The sequence below is a fragment of the Pseudophryne corroboree genome, chromosome 1, assembly GCF_028390025.1.
Source record: "Pseudophryne corroboree isolate aPseCor3 chromosome 1, aPseCor3.hap2, whole genome shotgun sequence".
NCBI lineage: Eukaryota > Metazoa > Chordata > Amphibia > Anura > Myobatrachidae > Pseudophryne > Pseudophryne corroboree.
This window is the reverse complement of record NC_086444.1, coordinates 233526786-233549568: the sequence shown is the minus strand read 5'-3', so window position 1 is coordinate 233549568 and position 22783 is coordinate 233526786.

The following is a 22783-nucleotide window of genomic DNA, read 5'->3' as shown; positions in this document are numbered from 1 at the left end:
CATGCGCAAGTTAGCTGAGTGGTACCACTTCCCACCATTGGCATAGCACCGGTCCACCCTTAAGATGACGACCGTGTCGGCCCTTGAGGCCACGACAAACTCGCCGAGTATCTGGGGGAAGTGCTGGCCAACCGATGATGCGCTACTACAGACCGCCGAGGAGCACTGCTTGCCGCGCCTGCTGGACCTCTCATATCAGGTGATAATTAAACTTCGAAATGGCCTGACGGTGCCTCCATCGGCATTAAAAGTAATTCAAATTTTCCATTTAACCAACTTTGCACATTGATATTAAACTCAGAAATGGCCTACCGGTGCCTACACCGAAAATAAAAAATTCTAAAATTCCAGTTAATCAACATGTCCACTGCCTATGTGCCGAAACTGGCCCATCACCAGGGCGGGAGGGTGGGTGCCTTCTTGGATCCTTGTCCAGCATGTAAGAGGAAGCCTGCCTGCCTTTCCTGATCTTTTGTACCTCACAGGTAACTCTCCTCCCCCCTTGTCCTACAGGATGTGCTTAGGAATAGCCCCTAGCACCCTACCGCCATTGTTTTACCCGTGTGGTCAGTTCACGCCTGAGTGACTATGGTTTCTTGGGCCCACGGCAGCCGCGTTTGAAGGGCGGATTAGGTCTGCCCAACTCCGATGCCCCCAGGTCTTAGAGTGAGACAAGGCGTGAGCCGAGACAGGATAATAACAAGGGGACCTCTAACTAAAGCAAACAGAAAACTAGGGGCTACTAACTACCCTAAAACTAAATATATGTGCGGCACGCCGACAAAGGAAAAGAACAACAAAAGACACCACTGTCCACACCCCCACACGGCACCGCCGTGTACAGGGGAGAACAGTGAAAAGCGGAAACCTCCGCAAAAACCACCAATACAAAATTAACACAAGGACTAAGCGGCCTAGGCCGCAACCCGCGGCAGAAGCCGCTACTCACGAAACCGGGAGAGAACCCCAACAAGCGGGAACCCCCAGATGACTGCAACAGGTTCACTTGGACAGGAAGGATTTCCAGGACCGGCTTCAGAACTCCAGGACTCAGGAGCGCAGGGGGCAGGATTGACCAGATACAGCTGACCAGGAACAGACGTTGCAAGGCAGGAACAGCATACAGGAAGCTATCACCGGCGAGGCTGCAGTGTGCTGGCTCCCATAAAAAGGCCCTGCTGGCCAATGACAGGAGGGCCAGCAAGACCAGCCCCCCAGCCCCTAATTACTAGTTGCCGTGCAGCTGCCCTGCTGCACGAGCAACTAATCAATCTTTATCTGACAACGGGGAACGCGGTCTGCCAATGGCGTCCCTGTTGCTATGAACCCAGCGGCTGTGGACGCCCGGCGTCCTAGCGTTGCCAGGGACCCGGCGGCTACAGTACGCACGGCGTCCTGGCGTTGCTAGGCGTGGAGGGAGGTGCGGCGGCCGTGAGCGTCGCTCGGAAGCAGACCGAGCGGCGAAGCGGACTGCGGCACCTAACAGTACCCCCCCCTTGAGGAGGGGTTAAAGAACCCCTAAAGCCGGGTTTCTGAGAAAATTCCTGAAAGAATAATCTCTTAAGTTTAGGGGCATGTAAATTGTTATCCAGGACCCAAGACCTTTCTTCCGGGCCATAGCCTTTCCAGTGAACCAAAAAATAAAGCCGGCCCCGAGAAACTTTGGAATCTAAAACTTTCTCCACCAAGAACTCTTGTTGCCCCTGAACATCCACCGGAGGTCTACCCTGGGAAGTCTTCTGAGGGAATCTCCTGGAAGAAATATACTGCTTCAGAAGGGAACAGTGAAAAGTATTGCCAATTTTGAGTGATTTAGGCAACCGTAGCTGAAAAGCAACTGGGTTGACCTTCTTAACGATAAGGAACGGTCCAATAAATTTGGGTCCCAATCTAGCCGAGAGTTGTCGGAGTTTGATGTTGCGGGTTGACAACCACACCTTATCTCCCACCTTAAAAGTGCATGGGCGTGCACCTATCAGACATTTTTTTTTCTCGGAAGGCAGCCTTCTTAAGGGCAAGGTGCACCTTTTTCCAAATCATTCTGAGACGGGAAGTTAAGGTCAACGAGGAGACTGGAGAATGAGGGTAAAAAGAATTGGCTCTAGGATGAAAGCCCAAGACCGAAAAGAATGGGGACTCCTTGGTGGAAGAATGACAAGAGTTATTATAGGCAAACTCGGCCAAAGGAAGAAATTCAGACCAATCATTCTGAAGTTTGGCCGAATATAGCCGTAAATACTGTTTTAACGACTGATTAACACGTTCAGTTTGTCCGTTACACTGTGGATGGTACCCAGATGTTAAAGAGAGTTTCATATTTAATGAGGCACAAAAATGTTTCCAGAAACGGGCGATGAATTGCGGTCCCCGATCAGAGACAATATCCCTGGGTAAACCATGGAGCCTGAACACATGGCGGAGAAACAAAACTGCCAACCCTTGAGCTGAGGGTAATCGGGGGAGAGCAATGAAGTGGGCCATCTTACTAAAACGGTCTACTACCACCCAAATGACTCGAAACCCAGCTGAAAGAGGAAGGTCCACCACGAAATCCATGGATATATGTGACCATGGCCTGAGAGGAACGGCTAGAGGCATGAGCTGCCCGACCGGCAACGATCGAGAGACCTTGTACTGAGCACAAACCTGACAGGAACGGACAAATTCCCTTACATCTTTAGAAAGATTAGGCCACCACACTGAGCGAGAGATTAACTCCAAGGTCTTAGTGATACCCGGATGACCAGATACCTTATTATCATGAAACTCAGCTAGAACAGTGCCCCTCAGAAATTCAGGGACGAAGAGACGATCTGCAGGAGTGACTTTGGGAGCCTGCTGCTGAAGCTGGACTAGCTGTGTAAATAAATCCTGTGTGAGGCCAGCCCGGATGACAGACGATGGGACTATGGGGGTAGTAGCCGGGTGGTTATTGTGAACCGGAAGAAAACAACGTGACAGGACATCGGCTTTTGTATTCTTGGAACCAGGCCTGAAGGTGATTATAAACCTGAAACAAGAAAAAAACAGCGCCCAACGTGCCTGTCGAGCATTAAGCCGTTTAGCTGACTCAATATACTGCAGGTTCTTGTGGTCAGTAAACACTGTAATGGTATGCCTAGCTCCTTCCAGCCAGTGCCTCCACTCCTCGAAAGCCCATTTAACTGCCAACAATTCTCGATTACCAACATCATAGTTGGATTGTGCGGAGGAGAATTTTCTGGACATGAAGGCACATGGGTGTAATTCCTGAGACTCCGGGTCTTCCTGAGAAAGGATAGCCCCCACTCCAACCTCTGAGGCATCTACCTCGACAATAAAGGGGAGATCCGGGTTAGGGTGTCTGAGTACTGGAGCTGAGACAAAGGCCTGCTTTAATGCCAGGAAGGCAGACTTGGCTTCAGGCGACCAATTGGAAGGGTCCGCTCCTTTTTTAGTCAATGCCACAATAGGAGCAACCAAATCTGAGAAGGTATGAATAAAACGCCTATAGTAATTTGCAAACCCTAAAAAGCGCTGAATTGCTTTTAAGTTTGTGAGTTGTGCCCAATTTAGGATGGCCTGGAGTTTTTTCGGTTCCATGAAAAACCCCTTAGGAGAAATAATATACCCCAGGAAGGACACTTCTGTGATGGTGAAATCACATTTCTCCAGTTTGGCGTACAAATGATTTTCCCGTAACTTCTGAAGGACCAGTCGCACATGGGTAATATGTTGTTCAAAAGACTCAGAGTAAATCAAAATGTCATCTAAATAAACGACTACGAACTTTCCTAGAAAGTCGCGAAGGACGTTGTTAATGAGATCTTGAAATACAGCAGGAGCATTAGACAGCCCAAACAGCATCACCAGGTATTCATAATGTCCCGACTGTGTGCTGAAAGCCGTCTTCCACTCATCCCCAGATTTTATTCGGATGAGATTGTAAGCCCCTCTAAGATCGATCTTGGAAAAGATAACGGCAGTCCGGAGCTGATCAAATAGTACTGAAATCAGTGGCAAGGGGTAGGTGTTTTTAACAGAAATTTTATTCAGAGCCCGATAATCAATACATGGTCTGAGCGACCCATCTTATTTCTCAACAAAAAAGAACCCTGCACTCAAGGGAGATTTCGAGGGCCTAATGAAGCCTTTTTTCAGGCTCTCCTGTACATAATCATTCATTGCCGTAGTTTCCGGCCCAGACAGGGCATATAGTCTCCCTTTAGACAAAGAGGCACCGGGAACTAAGTCAATAGCGCAGTCATAGGACCGATGAGGGGGCAGAATATCCGCATTACCCTTGGAGAAAACATCGGCAAAGTCCTGATATTCCAAAGGAATAAGTTCTGGGGTGACTGCCGCAACCCGGACTGGACGGGAAATACATTCCTTAACACAAAAGGGACCCCATCGGGAAATCTCCTCAGACCGCCAATCTATGGTGGGATTATGAAAGGCAAGCCAGGGGTGACCCAACACTACGGGGACAGCCGGACAATGGGTAAGGTAAAATTCGATTTTCTCCGAATGTAGGGCCCCCACTGTCAGTTGTACTGGAGGTGTGCGGTGAGTGATTACCCCATTAGAAAGCGGACCACCATCCAAACCGTGCATGGCGATACGTTTATCCAAAGGTATCTGTGGAACGCCCAAAGCCTGAGCCCAACCAAGATCCATGAAATTTCCAGCAGCTCCACTGTCGACGAAGGCCGACACCAACGAACTGAGACTACCAAAGGAAATTTTTACAGGAACTAATAAGGAATCATTAGAGGAGATCAGTTGCAGACCCAAGTGAACCCCCTCACTATTCACTTGGTCAGAGCGTTTCCCTGCTTATTCGGGCAATTACGCGCGATATGTCCCTTGCCACCACAATACAAGCAAAGACCAGAATTTAGCCTTCTGGTTCTTTCCTCTGGGGACAGCCGGGAGAAACCCATTTGCATGGGCTCCTCGACGTCCTCAGGGAAAGTATACACACATGGACTAGGCCTGAAACTAGCTCCTCTTTCAGCCCTCCGCTCCCGGAGACGACGATCAATTTTAATAGCAAGCTCCATGAGTTTGTCTAAAGTCTCTGGAGCGGGGTACTGAAGGAGACTGTCTTTAATAACTTCAGACAAACCGAGGCGAAACTGACTGCACAGGGCCGGGTCATTCCAGCCACAGTCGTTCGACCAACGGCGAAACTCGGTACAATACGCCTCTGCTGGATTTTTCCCTTGCTTAAGTGCACGCAGGTGGCTCTCAGCCGACGCTTCCCTATCAGGGTCATCATACAAAAGGCCTAGGGACTTAAAAAAGGCATCTACAGAAAGCAAGGCAACATCATCGGCTTTTAGCCCAAAAGCCCAGGTTTGCGGATCGCCTTGTAGTTGTCAGGTTTGGTTTAGCTCGTGTCCCCGGAGGGGGCGCTAGTGGGTCAGTGGAGGTAGGATGGAAGAAGTGAGGAGGCTGGATTGGGTTTCTGCGCATGGGCGCAATGATGTTTTATTAACAGAAAAGTTCACACAATAAGGCAGCAGAAATAAACAGTAAGGAATGCAATGATAATGGTGCAGCGTAAAAGCTGAGAGTCTATGGCAAATGTAATATGACAGTATGATGGATAAAGTCACTGGTATGGGAACCAGAGTTGTTTAAAACGTGGAGCCAGCAGAGATGGTGATATATGGTAGCAAACCTGGTAGCAGATGCAGGAGACTTGGTAAAAGTTCACAGGGCAGTTGATGAAGCACAGGCAGCTAACAAGCTGCTTCACAGGTGAGATGATGGAATGCACCTGGAGAGAGAGAGTCTCTACTGCTGAGGCTGAAGCACACTATGGATGTAGATAGGTGTGGAGCCAGATAGTAAACGCAGGGATTGCTGATGCTTGTAGTTCCACGGAGATGCAGGAAGGTAACCAGGAAGACGGAGGAACAGGAAGGTAACCAGGAAGACGGAGGATCCAGGAAGGTAACCAGGAACACGGAGGATCCAGGCACATGGGTCGCAGGAGTGACACAAAGTTCAGGACTACCACAGGCTCATCCTGCAGCTCCTGATATACCCCCTGGTGTGCAGATATTGGCTGGAGTGGAACAAGGAGGTGCGGCCAAGCTCCGGATTGGCCGCCGTACTCAGGCTGATGGAGACTGTCATGGCGGCGCCCATGCCGCGGCCCGGCGGGAACGCGGCGTGCTCTCACGCCTGCTGACAACAGGAGTGCTCCCAGGCCTAGGATGACGTCCAGCAACAGGGAGTCGGGTGACAGCAAAACGTAGGGACCCCGGACGGAGTCCGCACCGACGGACAGATGTAACTGTGGTGAGTCGATTCCTGACAGTACCCCCTCCTTTATGGGTGGGCACCGAACACCCACGTGGCTTGGAAGGGTGAGTTCTGTGGAAGATACGGACCAACCTTGGAGCATGGACGTCAGAAGAATTCACCCAGCTTCTCTCCTCAGGACCATAACCGGACCAGTCGATGAGGTATTGCAAACGACCGTACCGGCAACGAGAATCCAGAATCTTCTCTATTTCAAACTCTACGCCCCGCTGGGTTCGTATTCTGGGACCAACTGGAAGAGCTCTTTGGAAGCGATTCAGGACTAACGGTCTGAGGAGAGAGATATGAAAGGCATTAGGAATTCGTAATGAAGGAGACAATTTGAGTTTGTAAGCCACAGGACTGATGACTTTTTCGATGGTGAAGGGACCGATGAAGCGTGGTGCGAACTTCATCGATGGCACTCTAAGACGGAGGTTCCGAGTGGAGAGCCAAACCTTGTCACCAGGCTTCAGGCTAGGAACTGCGCGTCTTTTCCGGTCAGCAAAGAACATATAACGACTGGAAGCTTTCTTGAGGGAAGCATGAATCTTCTTCCAGGTTGAAGAGAACTGACCCAAAACAACAGTGGCGGCAGCAACATCGATGTTAGGAAGGTCTTGAAAATCCGGAACACGAGGATGTTGTCCATATACAGCAAAGAATGGAGTTGTTTCTGTAGCAGTATGGTAGCGGAAGTTGTGGGCAAATTCGGCCCACGGAAGCAGATCCAACCAGTCATCCTGAGAAGATGAAACATAAAGTCTTAAAAAGGTTTCCAACTCTTGGTTTACCCTCTCTGTCTGCCCATTTGTCTGAGGGTGGTAAGCCGACGAAAACTTGAGACTGACTTGCATGGCAGAACAAAGGGCTCTCCAAAACCTTGCCACGAACTGAACTCCACGGTCAGATATAATTTCAGTGGGCAGTCCATGTAAACGGAAAATCTCCCGTAGGAAGATTTGAGCAAGTTTTGGGGCAGAAGGGAGACCCTGGAGAGGAACAAAATGAGCCATTTTGGTAAACCTGTCAACCACAACCCAGATGGTATTATATCCTTGAGAAGAGGGAAGGTCGGAGATGGAATCCATGGACAGGTGTGACCAGGGACGGCTGGGAATAGATAATGGCTGTAACTGACCTGCTGGAGACTGACGAGGAGTCTTGTGCTGCGCACACTTAGGACAGGATGCAACAAAGTCTTTGATGTCGACTTTCATCTTCGGCCACCAGTATGTCTCGGAGAGAAACTTGAAGGTCTTTAGGACACCAGGATGCCCAGTAAATTTGGACTGATGAGCCCAAGACAGCAACTTGGGACGCAGTTCTGGGGAAACAAAAGTCTTACCAGGAGGCGGAGCAGGAGAAACTTGAGATGAAGCAAATACGACAGGATTCAGGATGAAATGCGGAACTGGATCGGACGTCCCTTCTTTGGACTCCATAGATCGGGACAAAGCGTCTGCTTTGATATTCTGGGAACCTGGGCGGAAATGAAGCTTAAAGTTAAAACGAGAAAAGAACATAGCCCACCGGGACTGGCGAGGATTAAGACACTGGGCTGCCTTTAAGTAAAGCAGATTTTTATGATCCGTATAGATGTTGAATGGAAATTTGGCCCCTTCCAGGAGATACCTCCATTCCTCAAGGGCCAGCTTGATCACCAGTAGTTCTTGGTCATCAATGGAATAGTTAGCTTCTGCAGGAAGGAATTTACGAGAATAAAATCCACAAGGGTGAATCTTCCCATCAGTTCCCTTCTGGGAGAGAACAGCTCCAACTCCTACTGTGGAAGCATCCACCTCCAACTCGAATGGCTTGTTAACATCTGGTTGAGACAGAACTGGAGCAGACATGAAAGCCAGCTTGATTTTTTTGAAATGCGGCTAAAGCTTCTTCTGACCAGTTGGAATGATCTGCCCCCTTCCGAGTTAAGCTGGTAATAGGAGCGATGAGAGTTGAGAATCCTTGGATGAACTTCCTATAATAATTAGCGAATCCCAGGAATCGCTGAATGGACTTGAGAGTATTCGGAATGGACCAATTGGCAATAGCTTCCAACTTTGTCGGGTCCATCTGGAGATCCGATCCGGAAATTATATACCCCAGGAAGGGTATGGAAGAAACTTCAAAAGTACACTTGGACAACTTGCTGTAGAGACGGTTCTCACGAAGACGTCGGAGGACCTCACGGACTTGTAGACGATGAGAAGAGATATCTTGGGAGAAGATGAGGATATCATCCAGGTAAACTACAAGATACTTATACAGAACGTCACGGAAGATTTCGTTAACGAAGTGCTGGAATACTGCTGGGGCATTGCTCAACCCGAATGGCATTACCAGGTACTCGTAATGACCATCTCGAGTATTAAAAGCTGTCTTCCATTCGTCACCACTACGGATTCTGATGAGATTATAGGCACCGCGGAGATCTAACTTGGTGAAGATGCGGGCTCCCTTGACTCTATCAAACAACTCAGTGATGAGGGGTAATGGATAGCTAGTTTTGATGGTAATGTCATTGAGACCCCGGTAGTCGATGCATGGACGTAATCCTCCATCCTTCTTTTTAACAAAGAAAAAGCCCGCACCAGCGGGTGAAGATGAGGGGCGGATGAATCCCTTCTGTAAGTTCTCCCTGATGTAATCGCTCATCGCCTCGGTTTCAGGAACAGATAACGGATACGTACGCCCCCTAGGTGGTTTTTTGCCGGGAATGAGGTCTATGGGGCAATCCCACTCTCTATGGGGCGGCAGAACATCAGCAGCCTTTTCACTGAAGACGTCAGAGAAATCTTGGTAGGCCACAGGAAGACTTGACTGGGACTTGACTTCAGAAGACCTTATAGGGTAAACTTGAGCTAAGCAGGACTAACGGCAATGTGAACCCCAGGAAGTGAGTTGTAACGTGGACCAATCAATCCGCGGATTATGTAGTTGGAGCCAGGGCATACCCAACACAATCTCCTGGGTTGCCTGAGGAATAACTAAAAACTTTATTAATTCAGAATGCAGGAACCCGACTCCCAGTACCACTGGCTTGGTCTGGTGAGAGATATAGCCCTTGGAAATTCGGCTACCATCCACTGCAGTAATGTAGACTGGATATGAGAGTTTGCAGACAGGCAAATGAAACTTATCTACTGCAGCCTGAGTGATAAAGTTTCCCGCGGCTCCACAGTCCACCAACGCAGTTGCAGATTGGAGTCCAGCCGTAGTCTCTAAAGTCACAGGAAGAATAAGGTCTTGATTTGAAGGAGCTTGTCTAGAAGATCCCAACTTGACTCCTCCTTTACAAGTCAGGATCTGGCGTTTCCCGAACGCACTGTACAGGAATTAATCTGGTGACCTGTAGCCGCACAATAAAGACACAGTCTCTCACGGAGTCTTCTTGACCGCTCCTCAGGAGTTAAGCGGGACCTATTAATTTGCATAGGCTCATCAGAAGGTGGAGGCTGAAATTGTACTGAAGGTACCATTCTTGACTTGCGAGGCTCACTACGAGCACGCTCACTGTTGCGTTCGCGAATGCGAGAGTCCAACTTGATGCACAGAGAGATTAGTTCAGACAATTGCTCAGGGATATCACGGGTTGCCAGTTCATCCTTGATCCGATCCGAAAGTCCATGCCAGAAGGCTGCTACCAGGGCTTGGTTATTCCACTGGATCTCTGCGGCTAATGTCTGGAACTGGATGACATATTGGCCCATACTCCGGGTACCTTGACGAAGCTGAATAAGATCTGCAGAGGCTGATGTTGCACGACCCGGTTCGTCAAAGATGCGTCTGAAGGTTGAAACGAATTCAGCGTAGTTGTTCATCAGAGGGTCAGCACGTTCCCACAGAGGAGACACCCAACTCAAGGCAGAACCAGAGAGCAGTGAGATAATGTAGGCAACCTTGGATCTTGGCGTGGGGAAATTGTGTGATAATAATTCATACTGGATTTCACATTGGTTAAGGAACCCGCGACATAGCTTCGGACTGCCATCATATTTGCTGGGCACGGGCAGGTGCAAGCGTGACACTGGAGCTGATGCTGCCGACATAGAAGAGCTCACAGCACTTGCAGGTGCTGGGGTAACTGGAACTGGAGAAGCAGGTACACTAGGCAGGGATTGTTGCAGTGTATCAATCCGGGAGGACATCCCTTGCAGGAACTGAAACATCTGCTGCTGCACAGCCTCTTGACCATCCAAGCGGGAGACCAGATTTTGTAAGGCCCCTGACCCCACACTCTGACCACCGTCCGAGTCCATCGGTCCTGAACTTACTGTCAGGTTTGGTTTAGCTCGTGTCCCCGGAGGGGGCGCTAGTGGGTCAGTGGAGGTAGGATGGAAGAAGTGAGGAGGCTGGATTGGGTTTCTGCGCATGGGCGCAATGATGTTTTATTAACAGAAAAGTTCACACAATAAGGCAGCAGAAATAAACAGTAAGGAATGCAATGATAATGGTGCAGCGTAAAAGCTGAGAGTCTATGGCAAATGTAATATGACAGTATGATGGATAAAGTCACTGGTATGGGAACCAGAGTTGTTTAAAACGTGGAGCCAGCAGAGATGGTGATATATGGTAGCAAACCTGGTAGCAGATGCAGGAGACTTGGTAAAAGTTCACAGTGCAGTTGATGAAGCACAGGCAGCTAACAAGCTGCTTCACAGGTGAGATGATGGAATGCACCTGGAGAGAGAGAGTCTCTACTGCTGAGGCTGAAGCACACTATGGATGTAGATAGGTGTGGAGCCAGATAGTAAACGCAGGGATTGCTGATGCTTGTAGTTCCACGGAGATGCAGGAAGGTAACCAGGAAGACGGAGGAACAGGAAGGTAACCAGGAACACGGAGGATCCAGGAAGGTAACCAGGAACACGGAGGATCCAGGCACATGGGTCGCAGGAGTGACACAAAGTTCAGGACTACCACAGGCTCATCCTGCAGCTCCTGATATACCCCCTGGTGTGCAGACATTGGCTGGAGTGGAACAAGGAGGTGCGGCCAAGCTCCGGATTGGCCGCCGTACTCAGGCTGATGGAGACTGTCATGGCGGCGCCCATGCTGCGGCCCGGCGGGAACGCAGCGTGCTCTCACGCCTGCTGACAACAGGAGTGCTCCCAGGCCTAGGATGACGTCCGGCAACAGGGAGTCGGGTGACAGCAAAACGTAGGGACCCCGGACGGAGTCCGCACCGACGGACAGATGTAACTGTGGTGAGTCGATTCCTGACAGTAGTAATGACATCACTATCCCGACCCGTTGAGACTCAGTACCAGAGGATCGGGGCCTTAAACGAAAATAAAGCTTACAAGCTTCCTTGAAATTAAAAAAATCCTTTCGGTTACCTGAAAAACGGTCAGGAAGGTGCATCTTTGGTTCTGGAATCATACTCGGGGAGGCTCGCAAAAGATCTTCCTGCGATCTCACCCGAAGAGTAAGATCCTGAACCATCTGAGTTAGTTCCTGAATCTGGTTGGCCAAAAGCTGGCTGGGATTCGGTCCTAATACTGCCGGATTCATGAGGCCGAATTTCAAGGCCCACCAAAAACAAATAACTCTTTATAGTTTTTTTTTTTTGCCCGGTGATAATGTTACGTTCCTGATGCTCAGAACTAGAGAGATGTTGCGTAGTGAGTCCAGAGCACCAGGACGTGACGCTGAAATAAGGGATGGTACGGGAATAGCCCCTAGCACCCTACCTCCATTGTTTTACCCGTGTGGTCAGTTCACGCCTGAGTGACTATGGTTTCTTGGGCCCACGGCAGCCGCGTTTGAAGGGCGGCTTAGGTCTGCCCAACTCCGATGCCCCCAGGTTTTAGAGTGAGACAAGGCGTGAGCCGAGACAGGATAATAACAAGGGGACCTCTAATTAAAGCAAACAGAAAGCTAGGGGCTACTAACTACCCTAAAACTAAATATATGTGCGGCACGCCGACAAAGGAAAAGAACAACAAAGACACCACTGTCCAGTGTCCACACCCCCACACGGCACCGCCGTGTACCAGGGAGAACAGTGAAAAGCGGAAACCTCCACAAAAACCACCAATACAAAATTAACACAAGGACTAAGCGGCCTAGGCCGCAACCCGCGGCAGAAGCCGCTACTCACGAAACCGGGAGAGAACCCCAACAAGCGGGAACCCCCAGATGACTGCAACAGGTTCACTTGGACAGGAAGGATTCCCAGGACCGTCTTCAGAACTCCAGGACTCAGGAGCGCAGGGAGCAGGATCGACCAGATACAGCTGACCAGGAACAGACGTTGCAAGGCAGGAACAGCATACAGGAAGCTATCACCGGCGAGGCTGCAGTGTGCTGGCTCCCATAAAAAGGCCCTGCTGGCCAATGACAGGAGGGCCAGCAAGACCAGCCCCCCAGACCCTAATTACTAGTTGCCGTGCAGCTGCCCTGCTGCACGAGCAACTAATCAATCTTTATCTGACAACGGGGAACGCGGTCTGCCAATGGCGTCCCCGTTGCTATGGACCCAGCGGCTGTGGACGCCCGGTGTCCTAGCGTTGCCAGGGACCCGGCGGCTACAGTACGCATGGCGTCCTGGCGTTGCTAGGCGCCGGGCGGGCAGGGAGGGAGGTGCGGCGGCCGTGAGCATCGCTCGGAAGCAGACCGAGCGGCGCCGCGGACCGCGGCACCTAACAGTATGCTCCTGACTTCCACCTGCCTAAATTTTTTATTTCACCCGCTGATAACTCCTCGGCCGCCGCGCAAGTTGCTGCCCCTATCCTAAAGGAATGGGTCCCGTATTGCCCGATGGGAAGCTGCAACGCCTGCAGCCCTTTCTTGAATATGCTTTGGAACTGAAACTTAGTCAAAGGGGAACCGTTACCATGCACCAGCCACTGGGGCCAGTGCCCTTGCGGGCGCTTCTGTTCGTACTTACTTGCTAGTATCACTGCGCACGTGCTCTCCTCTTCCTGTCTGCCTATCGATACCCAGCGCCCCCGTCCCGACTGATCAGTTTTTGATTTGTGGATTTTGCAGAGCACCCTCTCCTTTTCCACCGCTACGTTACCTGACAACAGGCCCGAATCCTTTGAATTTTTGGCGCTCGCTACTAGCTCCCCTACCATGAAGGCTCCGAAGAAGGCGAGGGAGAATGCCAGGCGGAAGAGCCCTGTCTCATACTCGTCTGCCGCGATGCGGCTGACCACTTCTATTAAGTTCTTAAGCATGGGGCGGCCTATGGGCCTACGCGCGTCGCCTGGCGCCGCTTGCTCTCTCGCCCACCCTTTTAGGGCCTTTGCCAACAAAAATGACTTCGTAGGGTCCTCCCCCCCTTCGAGCTTTGAGAAGTATGCTATCCCTGCTAGCGCCGCGGACATGGCCGCCTTGGATCGCCCCCTGTTATACCCCTGCCACACGTACTCCATCAGTTCCTCGCAAGCGTTCTTACCCGCCTCTCCTTTTCCTATCCGGAATGCCTGCCACTCGCTGAAGGCTGCCTCGTATGTCTTCAGTGTTCGCGGTGCTACGGCCCTTCGCGCTAGCTTTGCTAGACCGGCTTGATAATCTGCCAGACATAATCGGGACACTGTAAGCCTACCAACTTGGGTTCAGGCGCGAGCGACCTGAATCTATCCCACTGTAACCTTGAAAGCGCATCTGCAATCTCGTTCTCCACTCCCGGGACGTGGCGCGCTGCGAGGTCTATGTTCTTTTGCAAGCAGCATAGCACTAGGTGCCTCAGTAGCTTAAGCGCCTGTGGTGACTCCGCCTTCTGATTGCTGATCGCCTGCACCACCCCCAAATTATCGCACCAAAATACTATGCTCTTGTTTGCCAGCCTGTCGACCCATAACTCCACTGCTACTATTATCGGGAAGAGCTCTAGCAGCAGCATGTTTTTAGTCCACCCGGCCACCCGCCATGCCTCCGGCCAGGGTTGTGCGCACCATTCCCCTCTGAAGTAGGCCCCAAAGCCGACTGCCCCGGAGGCGTCGGTGTGCAATTGCAGGCCTGCGCTATGGACTGGCTTGGGCAGCCATATCCTGACCCCATTGAAGCCCTTTAGGAATTCTAACCATACCTGCATGTCCTGCCTCAGGTCGCTCGATATACGTATCCTATATCTCGGCCTTTTGATACCGCTGGTTGCTTTCTCTAACCTGCGACAAAACACCCTGCCCATGGGGATGACCCTGCACGCAAAATTCAACGACCCCAAGAGTGACTGCATTTGCTTAAGAGTAACTTTTTTCGCCCCTGCGCATTCCTGCAGCCTGTCCCTCAGCTTATCTACCTTCTCTGCCGGTAGCCGGCAAAGGCCGAGCTCCGTGTCGATTTCTATGCCCAGAAACGCCAGCCTCGATGTGGGCCCCTCGGTCTTCTCGACCGCAATCGGGACCCCGATCTGCCGAAAAAGAGCCTGTGTCGAGAATAAGAGTTCCTTGCACTCCTGGCTGCCCTTAGGGCCCATTAGCAGGAAGTCGTCCAGGTAATGCGCGATCCCTTCCGAGCCTGTCCCTGCCCTCACGCACCATTCTAGGAATGAACTGAATCGCTCAAAGAAAGCGCAGGAAATTGAGCAACCCATTGGTAAGCATTTGTCTATGTAGTACTGATCGCCCAATTTAAAACCCATGTACTTGAAGGAATCTGGGTGGAGCGGAAGCAGGCGAAATGCGGACTCGATATCCACCTTTGCTAGCAGCGCCCCTTCACCGTAGCCCTGCACCATTGTCAGAGCCTGCTCGAATGATTGGTATGATACACTACAAGCCCGGGGGTCCAAGGCGTTGTTTACCGATTCCCCTTCCGGGAAGGACAGGTGCTGAATCAGCCGAAACTTCCCTGGCTCCTTCTTAGGTACGACCCCTAATGGTGAGATGCACAGGTCCGCTAGCGGCGGTGAGGGGAATGGGCCGCACATGCGCCCCCGCTGAATTTCTCCGGCTACTTTGGCCCTGACCACTTCTGGGTAATCTCTTGCTGACTTTAGATTTTTCTTTGCGACCGCTGCTACTGTCCTTGCTATGGGCAACGCGAATCCCTCGGTGAACCCCCTCCCCAAAAGGCCGCCTCCCCTCTTAGCGGGTAGCGGCCTAGCCACCGCCCTAAGGCTTCTGTATTTATTGGGGAGGGTGCCCTGTTTATCCCCCCTTTTGCCTTGGGCTCGACTGCAGTCCTTGGCTGGGTGAGTTGCACTGCAGAGCATGCATGAGTGTCAGTTGCGGCAACCTGCTCCTCTGCTGCACAACACGAAATTAAAAGCATAGCACTTCCCTTTTGCTGCGGCGCCTCCGCCTGGCTTTGGTAGAAAGGGCTGCCTGCGGTCAGCTGCTTGCGCTGACTGATTTGTGACCTCTAGCCACACTTCCACGTCTTTCACCCCAAAGCTAATAACCTTCAGCCCGTCCTGTTTCTTTTTAAATTTCTCGTCATAGTGCCTCCAAACCCATGCTCTGGCCGTCATGTACATGCTATGTATCATGTGCATGTACCGGAGTATGTTCATGGCTTCGTTCGGCCTTGACTCGATGTAGCATGCCGCAAAAACGTACATACCTTCCGCCCAATGCACGTAATCTCTTCGCACCTCCTCTGCCCCGGAGCCCGCTGCCTTCGCTGCGTCTAGGCTGCGCTTTGCGTCCTCCGTCATTGCGAAGACGTCCACGAACTTCCCCTTGCGTATGCCATCCTTTATTTTTGGCCTAATGCCCCTCAATATTGCTGTATTGGCGCAGTGAACCATGTTTTCTTGGGATTCTGGCCCTGCAACCCCTTTCTTCCCTGCGTCTTTGCTACTCTTCTTGCTGCTACGCTTGCACTTAAAATATTTTCTGAACTGCCGCCGCCCTTCTGCTGAGCTAGATGAGTCGCTAGAGTCTGTATATGAAGCGCTGCTGCTGGAGGAAGATTTTTGCTCACCTGTTCCTGAAGATGAGGGTGCCTGGCTGACCGTCTCCACCGTTCCCCTCTGTCCCCCGTCGTGCGGCGCGCACGCCGCGACTTGATCCGACGATGCCCCTTCCGCCGGTTGGCTATATCCTTCGCTGCGTGGGACCTGTAATCTTGCAGAGGGAACATGTAAAGTATCCGCCGTTTGCGACCGAGGCTCTTCCTCGGGGGGTTGCTGCTGCTGCACAGGCAGCAGAGGGAGGGCTTGCGTTACTCGGTTTTGCTCGAGGACTTCTGACCCGGAAACTCTGCCGACCCCCGCCTGTACTGCCTGACCTTGGTATGGCTGCGGACCGAGCTCTAAGGGAGTGGGCAGTACGCTTGGCTGGAGGGGGGTTGGGCTAGGTTGGCTGCCGAACTGATATGGGTATTGGTACTGGTTATTGCCCGCGCAGCCTGATGGATATGGCGGGGGCTGATACCAGGTGGGGTGGGCTGCGGTGGGCCAGCAGTTCGCCCACTGCGAGTAATAGGCTGGGGGGAGGTGCTGCCCTGCCTGCCACCAGGGGGGGGGGGGAGCGTTGCAAGCTGCTGCCCCCATCCTACTTGCGTTGCTGCTGTGCCTGCTGGCTGTGTAAACACAGCCTATGATGCCTGTGTGTGGGGGGGTGGGTGCCTCGTGTAAGCTGCGGGGGAAATGTTTGGCTGGGCAGCACTGTGCTAGGCGGCGTGGGGAGCGGATGCACGGGCTCCGGCGGGGGGACCAGTCCGGCCGGAGCTATGGTATGCGGCTGCTGCTGGGCTGCGCCGGGTGTGAGGCGATCGCTGGGCCCTAGGCGGGAGGGGGCCGCGGTATTCGGCTGCCGCTGGCCGGCGCCGGGTGTTACGCGATCGCCCGGCGCCGGGAGGAGGGGGACCGCGGTATTTGGCTGCCGCTGGCCGGCGCCAGGCGTGACGCGATCTCCCGGTGCCTGGAGGAGGCGGGCCGCGGCATCCGGTGGACTTTGGCCTAGCGCGCCGGAGCCTGGCTCAGGCCCGCCGCGCGCTAGCCAAGTGTGGAGGGGGGATCCGTGCACTGGTCACGCCGACGCAGGCCAGAGCCCGCGATGGGGAGCAGAGCTGTGCGCTGGTGTGGACGGCCCTGTGTCCACCTGTATGAGCCGCCGGGGGGGGGGAGCAAACCTCCGAGGCCTGGGCATGGTGGGGATTAGCCGCTGTCGTTAATAAGGCAGTGGGTGCGGGGATGCTGGGCCGGCAGGTGACAGAGGGTACTGTAAATGGTAGTCTAATACCAGGGGAGGGATGGATAATAAGTAAAATCGTACTTAAACCTTCCTTGGATCCCGGAGCTGAGGTGCCTTCTTGGATCCTTGTCCAGCATGTAAGAGGAAGCCTGCCTGCCTTTCCAGATCTTTTGTACCTCACAGGTAACTCTCCTCCCCCCTTGTCCTACAGGATGTGCTTAGGAATTTCTCTGCTCTACCCTCCCCTTCCCCCTCCCCTCCCCCCTTCCCCAAATTCCCAGCCCAAGGCTTCTCTCCTAAAAAAAAAACCAGGACGCTTATTTATTCTTCAGGCCTATTTGGCCCTTGAATTCTTTTCTATGAAGAAAGAAGACTTCAAAGTGTCACAACTGAGGGCCTGAGCTGACGGGAGGCAGCCTCAGTTGTAGGGGCTGAGATGTACCGGAACCTGGGAGGTTGTATCAGACCCCTGGACATGTAAGTAACATGAATAATAACTGCCCGAAGGCGTGACCACGACAACTTAGATAAAAGTCAATGATGTTTATTATGACAACTCCGCATCACAGCAGCAATAAAGAAAACGTAAAAGTCAGCAAAGAATAAATACAGTTCCTGAGTACTACAGCATGGCAGGAGCCACAGGGCACTGGTAGTGTGAGATAGTTCTTATGATCTTCTAGATGGAAAGTCCTTACCAGGCCCGGCTGTAGCAATGGAGATAACCCAGGATTGTACCAGCTGGTGTTCCAGGAAGAGCTGGGTTGCTGAAGGTAAACAGCTGCTGTGGATACTGGCTGGAACCAGACTGTTGTTAGCACGGAGTGGATACTGGCTGGAACCAGTTAAATAATAAATGAACTTTGGGAGCGATGAAATGTGAACTGAAATATAGAACTTGAGAGCGGAGAAATAATAATTCCGGTGGAGAGTGGTAAAGTGTAGAAAGGACACCGGCCCTTTAAGGGAAGCTGTATTCTGCTGGAAGCAGGTAGTGTTGTAGCTGGAAACAGATGAATCCACAATGGATTGGAGAGTCAGGCTACACCGCAGGTGGAATGCTGGTGCGGGTCTCTATGGTGGAAGTCTTGAGACAGGAGCTGGAACCTGGAAGACAATCATAGAAGAGAGACAAACAGGAACTAGGTTTGACAACCAAAGCACTGACGTCTTCCTTGCTCAGGCACAGCTTACTTATACCTGCAGCAAGGAAGGGGTTGGCTAGGCAATTATGCAAATCAACAATACAAACAGCAGATTGGTGGAAATGATCAGATGACAGAATCCAAGATGGCTGCGCCCATGCAGACACTTGGAGGGAAGTTTGGTTTGTAATCCATGTGGTCTGGGAAACAGTAATGGCGGCGCCGGCCAGCGGAGACAGGAAACGCCAGGCTGATAGATGCACATTTAACCACGCGGGCACAGCGGAGGCCGCGGCTGATGAAAACACCACTCTGACACTCTGCATGTGGAAACTCAGGAACAGCGGAATCTGGTCCTGGAACGCTGAGCCCGCCTTAGGAGGCATCTGAAGGGTAAGTAATGGCGTCCAGATACCCGGATCGTGACAGCACCCCCCCCTTTAGGAGTGGCCCCAGGACACTTCTTAGGCTTTAAAGGAAACTTTGCGTGGAAATTCCGGACCAAGGCAGGAGCATGGACGTCAGAGGCATTGGTCCAAGAGCGTTCTTCAGGACCATAGCCCTTCCAGTCAATGAGATACTGAAGTTGACCGTAACGGTGACGTGAGTCCAGGATCTTGGCCACTTCATACTCAACGCCTCGTTGAGTTTGGACTTTCGGAGTTGGTGGAAGTGAGGAATGAAACCGATTCAAGATTAGCGGTTTCAACATGGAAACATGGAATGTCCTGGGTATTTTTAAGAAGGGAGGTAACTGGAGTCTGTAAGCAACAGGATTGATGACTTGATCAATTTTAAAAGGACCGATGTAGCGAGGTGCAAACTTCATACTGGGAACTCTTAACCTCAAATTCTTCGTGGATAACCATACCCGATCACCCACCTTGAGAGCAGGAACTGCTCGACGCTTCTTATCCGCAAACTTCTTGTACCTGAACGATGCCTTGAGCAGAGCTGATCGTACGCTCTTCCAGATATTGGCAAACTGATGCAAGGTGATATCCACTGCGGGAACAGAAGTTGCTGGAAGCGGTTGGAACTCAGGGACTTTAGGGTGGAATCCAAAGTTGGTGAAGAATGGTGTTGAAGAAGATGAAGAATGATACTGGTTGTTATGACAGAACTCGGCCCAGGGAAGTAATTGAACCCAGTCATCTTGAGAGGAGGACACATAGATGCGGAGGAAGGCCTCCAAGTCCTGATTCACCCTCTCAGTTTGACCATTGGTCTGAGGATGGTAAGCCGTGGAAAACTTTAACTTGACTTGGAGGACTTGACATAAACTTCGCCAGAATTTGGCTGTGAATTGAACTCCTCGATCTGAGATAATTTCTTCTGGAAGACCGTGGAGTCGGAAGATCTCTTGTATGAATACTTGAGCCAACTTGGAAGCTGACGGAAGACCGGTGAGAGGAATGAAGTGTGCCATCTTGGTGAACCGGTCAACTACCACCCAGATGGTATTGAACTTGTTGCACATGGGCAAATCTGTAATAAAATCCATCGACAAATGGGTCCATGGTCGACGGGGAACAGATAGTGGAACCAGTTGCCCCGCAGGCGACTGGCGGGATACTTTATGTTGAGCACACTTTGGGCAAGATGCAATAAACTCCAAAACGTCCTTTTTCAGAGTTGGCCACCAATAGGACCTAGAGATAAACTCCAGGGTTTTTTGGATACCTGTATGTCCGGCAAAACGGGAAGCATGGGCCCAATGCATGAGCTTCTTCCTTAGTGTCGGTTTCACAAAACTTTTCCCTGATGGGGGCGTAGAGTCCATCCCTACCGTGGAGAATGCCAACGGATTTATAATAGGATGCTTGTCTGAAGACTCTGACTCATTTTCTTGCTCCCATGAGCGGGAAAGGGCATCGGCCTTGCGATTCTGAGAGCCCGGACAGAACTGGAGTTTAAAGTCGAACCTGGAAAAGAAAAGTGCCCATCTGGCCTGACGAGGGTTGAGACATTGTGCGCCTTTTAGATATAGAAGGTTCTTGTGGTCTGTAAGGATGGTGATTGAATGAGAAGCTCCCTCCAACAGATATCTCCACTCCTCTAGAGCGAGCTTGATGGCTAGCAACTCCTGGTCGCCAATGGCATAGTTGCGCTCCGCTGGGGAGAACTTCCGTGAGAAGAAACTGCAAGGATGTAAATGACCATCTTTAGCCCTCTGAGATAACACCGCTCCTACTCCAACGGAGGAGGCATCCACCTCTAAGATGAAAGGAGAGTCGACGTCAGGCTGTTTCAGGACAGGTGCAGAGATGAACCTCTGTTTTAAAAGATGAAAAGCTTGCATGGCTTCTTCAGACCACTTGGACGGGTTAGCACCCTTCTTGGTGAAAGCAGTAATAGGCGCCACAATGGTGGAAAAGTCTCGTATAAACTTTCGGTAATAATTGGCGAACCCTAAGAACCTCTGGACCCCTTTGAGGGTTAAGGGTACTGGCCAATTCTGGATTGCTTGTAGTTTCTCAGGATCCATCTCTAGTCCGGAACCGGACACAATGTACCCTAGAAACGGAATGGACTTGACTTCAAAGGCGCATTTCTCTAATTTGCAGTAGAGATGATTGACACGGAGACGGGACAGAACCTCCTTTACCCAGAAACGATGTTCCTCTAAATTGTTGGCAAAAATGAGGATATCATCTAGATAGACCACGACATGACGGTATAGAATGTCTCTGAAGATCTCATTGACGAAATGCTGGAAGACAGCTGGAGCATTGCTCAATCCGAAGGGCATGACGAGGTACTCATAATGTCCGTCACGGGTGTTAAATGCGGTCTTCCACTCGTCACCCTCACGGATCCGGATGAGATTGTATGCACCTCTCAGGTCCAGCTTTGTAAAGATGGTAGCTCCGCTAACTCTGTCAAAGAGCTCAGTAATCAGGGGTAAAGGATAGCGGTTCTTGATGGTAATGTCGTTCAAACCTCTGTAGTCGATGCACGGCCGCAGACCACCATCTTTCTTCTTTACAAAAAAGAAGCCTGCGCCGGCTGGAGAAGAAGAAGGTCGAATGAACCCCTTTGCTAGGTTCTCTTTTATGTATTCCTCCATAGAATGCGTCTCGGGGAGAGACAACGGATAAGTTCGGCCTCGAGGTGGAACCTTCCCTGGAACGAGATCAATCGGGCAGTCCCATTCTCTATGAGGGGGAAGGATATCAGCAGAAGCTTTACTGAACACATCCGTGAAATCTTGATATGGAGGAGGTGGAACATCAGACGACCTGGGGGAGGAGGAACAGACAGGCAACACTTTAAACAAACATGTCTTAGTACAGGAGGAACCCCATGCCAGGATTTGCGTAGTCGTCCAATCAATTGTAGGATTGTGAAGACGGAGCCATGGAAGGCCCAGGACCACAGGATGTGTGGCTCTTGGAATCACTAAAAGTGAAATAAGTTCGGAATGAAGAACTCCCACTCTCAGACGAACTGGTAGAGTCCTTAGAGAAATAACTGTATCAAAAATTTTACTGCCATCCACAGCAGTTAAGGAAAAGGACGAAGGAAGTCTCTTGGTGGATAGGGACCACCGTTTAACATAGGCTTCGGTAATAAAGTTCCCAGCTGCTCCGGAATCCAGGAGGGCAATGACGTTCTGATAACGTTGAGCAACTTGAAGCGAGACTGGGAGGTTACAATCTTGAGGAGATGGAGAGGAGATCATTACTCCTAGCCGGCCCTCTCCTTGGCGAGCTAGGATTTGGAGTTTCCCGGACGTTTGGGACAGGCATTAATGGTGTGAGACGGAGCTGCACAGTACAAACAGAGAAACTCGGAGAGACGTCTTCGGCGCTCAGCAGGAGTTAAACGGGAACGGCCAATTTGCATGGGTTCATCTTTAGTTGGTGACAGTTGGCGAGGAGGAGGAGCAGAAGATTTTGGAGCAGATGATCTTCCACGCTCAGTTGCTCTCTCTCTGAAACGTAAGTCAACTTTCGTACAAAGTGAGATTAACTCATCTAACTTGGAGGGTAAGTCTCTGGTAGCTAACTCATCTTTAATACGCTCGGATAAACCATGCCAGAATGCAGCATACAGGGCCTCGTCGTTCCATGCCAGTTCGGATGCCAGGATCTGGAACTGTATAAGATATTGTCCTACAGTACGTGATCCCTGGCGTAAACGGAGAATCTCAGACGAAGCTGAAGTTACCCGGCCTGGCTCGTCGAAGATGCGCCTGAATGTTGACACGAATGCAGTGTAAGAAGATAGCAGGGTGTCGGA